Source organism: Sphaerodactylus townsendi, linkage group LG11 (genome assembly GCF_021028975.2).
Source record: "Sphaerodactylus townsendi isolate TG3544 linkage group LG11, MPM_Stown_v2.3, whole genome shotgun sequence".
In the NCBI taxonomy this organism is placed as follows: domain Eukaryota; kingdom Metazoa; phylum Chordata; class Lepidosauria; order Squamata; family Sphaerodactylidae; genus Sphaerodactylus; species Sphaerodactylus townsendi.
Genome location: NC_059435.1, coordinates 24,434,541 through 24,440,540, shown reverse-complemented (window position 1 = coordinate 24,440,540; position 6,000 = coordinate 24,434,541).

Sequence of the window (6,000 nt, the reverse complement as noted above, 5' to 3'; positions counted from 1 at the left end):
TACAATGGCAACCATGTGAGGAAAATTAGGCTGAGGTAGAGGGAGAGTGTGACTGGACCAAAAGTACACAGCAAGCTTCTATGGCAAGCAGGGATTCAAACCTGGATCTTGTACATCTTTGTCTGGCCTGCCACATTCTACAACAGATTCTGTGTAATGGTTGCAGTATGCTGAAGAATATTTGACATATTTGAGAGGCCTGGGAGTTCACTTCTTATAGCTCAATCCTAAACAAAGGCCCTATCTGCACAGCACAGGTAGAGAGGGTTGCGGTTGGGATAAAGTAACCCACTCTCCTGTTTTCACGTTCGCATGTTTCACTCTCCTGTTTTCATGTTCACGTGCATGCAGCGACCAGAGCCCACGGAAACAATGCGGGTTGCTATCACGCCTTCGCATGGAGGTGCGTCTTTTTTTAAACTTACTTCCCTCCACTGCGTAGCTGCGCGGGCAGGCAGGCATGGACTCCCACAGCCGTGCTGACATCTCGCAATGGCACAAGATGTCCCTGTGACCCTGCGTGGCTACGCAGCTGCGAGGAGGGGACTTTTTTTTAAAAAAGGAAGCACGCCCAATTAAAGCGCCCTTTGCAGCGGTTCACTCGTGAGTGGCTGCAACCCAGGTTTTAACAAAAGAATCACAGATAGTGTGATTCAGGGGACTTCACATGGGGCAGCATCGCTTTAGGAGCGGGATCCATGTGAAGTTCCCCCCCAAAAAATGGGGTTTTTACCACCCATATCCCAGGTTTGCTGGCCCGTGCAGAAGGGGCCAGAGTTACACCCCATTATGCCTATTGCTATTTGCCATTCTAACACCAAGAACGGACTCTTCTGTTGCAGCTTTGATGTCCTTATTAAATAGCCCTTTCGCAGATCTGTGTGAGAGGGTAGCCACTTTACTATGGGGTGCTTCTTTTAAAATAGAAAAAAGGGAGTGTCATGTTAGCAGTGTGAGCTATTTCTCCTCCAAAGTTATAGTATTATCCCTGGCATTTAGGCTCATTAAGACTTTTTTGTTCTCTTATTTCCATTGCTCTTAATCGCATAGTTATATAACCATATCTTATCTGCTTTATTCAACAAGCTGGGTGTAACTCTGCTTAGGATAGTGGCTGGTCACTTACTTGGAGAGCTTGCAATGCAATGCTATTAATCATTACTCAGAAGTAAGTACCATTTTATTCAATGGGTCTTACTTCCAGGTAAGGGTTCTTAGGATTGCAGCCTTAGACAACTAAGCTGGCATGATCTGTCTCATGCCTGCCTCTTGCTCTAAGCATGCATGACATGATTAACTGGTCTCTGCCTCCTGGTCTTACTGCAAAAACTGGACATCAACTTGAGGATGACAGAGGAGAAGATGAGAAAGAGCTTCAAGGTAATAGTGCCCAATTCATTGCAAAAACTAGTGGTATGAGCAAGAAAAAAAATCCTATTAAAAGATCATCAGTGTTATTTGAAAATAGCTCCAGTTGCTAGCTGCTACTAGGGCTGGATAGATTGTCCCATTCCTTTCCATCCATCTTCCATGGACCAATTGTGCCCATTCAATTCTGTCTGTCTTCTCATTGTTTACAGATAATGTCTATAATTAATTCTGGGATTGGTGCATAGACAGTTTGTTCTTGGTACAGCTCTCTGTTCCTTTCATTCTTCTGCATGAATTATTTCCTTCTTGGTAAGATGTGTATCCCCATTTGTATATCATAATGCTCATCCAAAGGACATTTTTTAAAAAGATCTTGGTTTCAGCTTTTGTGTTCCGAGAAACGTTACTTTTAAATATGTGAGCAAGATACATTCACCTCTTCCCAAGGCCCTTGTGGCTTGTATGAGCACCAGTGCTAGAACCAAGGAGTACATATATGCCCCCTTAAACCAACCACAGAATAGTATGAAATCAAGTAGGCAGTCCTGAAACTAATTAAGGTTGCAGTCTTGGGCATACATTTTGGAGTAATTTGTTGAGGATAACAGATCCTCAACAAGTGACTAGGGAGATCCATTGTTTTCATTCTTGGCCTGCAGGCAGAAAATAAATCAACTAACTTATCTCATCACTTTCAGCTTCAGTGGTGATCAATTTCAGTCATCTTTACATGCCCAAGAGCAGGTAAAGAGATTCCAATAGTTGCCAATTAAAGAGGGGGGAAAGATGAATAATTGATAACACTTCCACCTTGTGCTGGAGAAACAGCTATCCTTCTAAATCAGTGATCCAAACCAGCACCAGCCATTTCCCCCCACCCCCACACCCCACCCCTCAGGATATATTTTAGTTCAGACAAACCTGTATCATAATTGATGCACATATTGATTTTTAAAAAAAAAATCTCCACAATAAGATTCCAGACAAAAAATGGTTGTCATGCAGTTTCTTGCAAGATTTTTCATGAAAAGTTTCAAGGATGGCAAGGTTGCTTTTGAAAAAAGGTGAAACCATGCATGCAAGTGACATCTGTCTTTTACAAATGCTGGAACTGTATGCTAGAATGACCAAAAATAGCACCAATGGTGTTCCTTCAAATCAGAGCAGGATTAATTAAAATCAGCTTCTCTGGTTGCAGCTTGCAGGTGGCCCCTGGGTACTTCCAAATAAAGAACACATTGGCAATGGGTTCTCCTGTGGGGCTTTCTCCCAAGTTCTTTCATGCCCAAGCTAGCTCTGTAGCATAGAAGGTGGGGTGGGGATGGACAAAAAAAAAGCTCAAAGTAGACAGCAAATAGCCCCAGGCCAATCCTAAAGGTGACTATAAACTATCTAGGTCATTTCAGGTGGATAGCAGCATTAGTCTTTAGCGGCAGAACAAAATTCTGAGGCAACTCCTGTGGCTCAGATACAGACTTCTGGAACTCTGAGGTAACTTTTAGATTTGCAGGAAAATATGAACAGTTTATAACCAGTTTTTAAAAATAGGATGAAAAATAAAATCCCAGAAGTTAAAAACTTGCAAAACTTCATCAGACTACTTGGCAAGATCTTGGCTACCATTTTAGACTTCTTGGGCAACCTAAAATGGCTTTTGTCCAGATCCAGAGCACGAAGGAGCAGCAAGGAGCCAGGAGAGGGAAAGGGATTTGGCCTCTCCTCACAGGGTTCTCTCTTGTGATATATAAATGCTGACAAAGAAACTTGTGAACATGGGAAATTTGCCAAAGGCAGATTCCGCATGGGCCAAAAACAGCGGTGTGAAAACGGTGTAAACACTTTACTCCGTTTTAAACCATTTCACACCATTTTCACACTGCTGTTTTTGGCCCATGCGGAATCCTCCAAAGAAAATATGTGGGACAGAGAAGGTCTTCCTGACCACACACAAAAATAGCAGGAAACAAAGAAGGAATATTTATTCATCCATACATTTCTGTCAGAAAGAAATTGGCATCTTCCCTATAACATAGGCCGTTTCTGCACGGCCGTAAGGGCGCCTCCACGCCGGCAAGAATTCCGCCGGCGTGGAGGCGGAGGCCGTTCGCATGCAAGCATGCGGATGGCCTCTGGAGAGGCCGGCAGACGGCCGGCGGCTCCGCATGGAGCCGCCTCTTCCCCCTTCCCCGTCCGACTCACCTTGTCCTCGTCATCGCCTGCTGACAGCGTGGGCGGGGCTTCGACGGCCAGCAGGCGACGACGAGGACAAGGTGAGTCGGACGGGGAAGGGAAACAGGGTGTTCCCGGCGGTGCTGTTTGCACCGCGCCGCCGGGAACATGCTGTTGAAGGAAAAACAACCCTTTAAAGGGTTGTTTTTCAGGGCGGCTTGACGCCGCCCTGGGGGAGAGGGAGCAGAGTCAGGTCGGCGCTGCTGCGTTGCAGCAGCGCCGCCTGTGCGAATGGCTCCCTGGGGACGGCGTATTTCCCGTCCCCAGGGCGCCATTAATGGGCCGTGCGGAAACGGCCATACAGTTGAACACATTTGTAAAGACCACTTAGTAGTTTTAATATTGTGAAATCAAGCTCATAGTTTTATATTACATGTCATGAACGTGTGACTATAGTGTACCATACTCCAGGTTTGTTTTTCTTAACTTCACCAAATTAGAACGGGCACATGCTGCATTACTTCCATTTTCTCAATTACTCATCCACCAGCCTTGATTGAATTGTCAGTTCCTTGACACCTATCCTGGAAGTGATGACTTTAAAAAAATGAACATGTCTTCTCCCCACCCCATCCTTCTTTATTAGGTAATAGATTAACTAAACTGAAAAGAATAAAAACACTGCTCTGATCAGAGAAACCCACTTCTCCCTGCCTACCCTACGGAAACCTGGCCCTTGTACTCTTTCACAGATCCCTAAATAAGAAAAAAATCATGGATTGTGGAGAAGAAGGTCAGAGCACTGCAGGGGCATGCCACCCAGAGGGACATATGGGGGCAAAAGTCCCCAGGCAGTGGCCATTTAGTCACATGGGGGCAGAAAATTGCCCGCCACACCCCTCCTCCTTCTCCCTGGGACCATACACTGACTTCAAGACCTGGTGCAAAAAAAGTTGCTTGGTCGTAGTAAGGGAGGGCAGCTGCCCATATGGGGGGAGCGGGGGGACTCAGATTTTGCACCAGGTTACATTTTCTCTCAATACGCTTCTGGAGCACTGGTGTGGCCAAGGATGGTCCAGCGTGGTAGAGTGTCAGATTAACATCTCGAAGACCCAGGTTTGAATTCCCGCTATCCCATTGGAGCTTGCTGGGTGACTTTGGGCCAGTCACAACTCTCAACCTAATGGGGTTGTTGTGAAGGTAAGCCACTTGGAGTCTACCGGAAGGTTATATAAAAGAAGCAGATAAATTCCATTGAAAGTAATGAAGAACAGAGAGCCATATCTGCAAGCAAGAAAAGGATATCCAAAGAGGCAAAGAAAAAACCTCCCATCTTGCCCATGGGCAGGAAGTGCTTTAAGCATTGGTTGAGAAAAGAGGGTGAATTGTGCGCTCTATTAACATACTAAGGTGTGCCGCCCACCAGGTGGCCGAAACTGAAAAAAACATATTTCCGAGTAAAAACCAATACAAATTATACTTGAGTGGTGTTTCACTATGTCTAAAATTAGCACTCAAAAATGGTTTTGAGCACATTTCTAATCCAGTGGCCAGGGACTGGAACATGTGCTCCTCTATTAGATACATAGACATCTGATGACTGAATTTAATTTCAAGATTGTAGCAAAATCCAGACACAGGACAAAAGGCAGAAATGAGAAGACAGGAATCTGATCTATACATAAATCACATTATGAATTATATCCCCTACATAGAGTCTGGTTACTCAGGAGGAAGGCGCTCTGTCCATGTCCATCTCCTTGACTGCTTTCCATAGGTACTAGGGGAATAAACATTAAACAGAGATTCTGGAGCATAGCTCAGAGAAAGGCTTAGGCAAAGGGAATGCATGGGAGAAAATGTTTTGGGTGAGGTGTCATTTTGTCAAACACCACACAAGGTGCATTATGCTTCTACAGTCCTTTCCACTGCAACTGCAGACTGTTTAAAAACATTTCTTGCATCTCATCTGGATTGCATATGGTTTTATACACTTCACAAAATGTTTTTAAGCAGGGGCCATTTTTGTTGTTGGTGATGTGCATGGAAGGCTGCAGTCTTATGCATTGTAACTCACTGAGTGTCTATCCTTCAATGGCTGTTAGCCATAACTGATAAATAAAACCTCCATATTCAGAGGCAGTATATTTCTGAATACCAATTTCTAGGGGTAACATCAGAAAAAGGTGTTGACCACCAATCCCTGTTTATCAGCTTTTGGAAATAAATCTATTTTATAATATCTTCCATTACACCATTCCTCTGAGGAGATCAGGTGGTAAAACATGATGCTGGACTAGGAGGATCGTTGGACAGCTCCAAGTTGGTTGAAAATGAATATGTATATGCTCAGGTGGCATAGCTTCTTCAATAGTAAAATGCTGAATTACCTGGTACACCCTCAATGTAAATGTTGGATAATCTGGTACAACCTCAGTAGAAATAATGGAAAGTTATTTG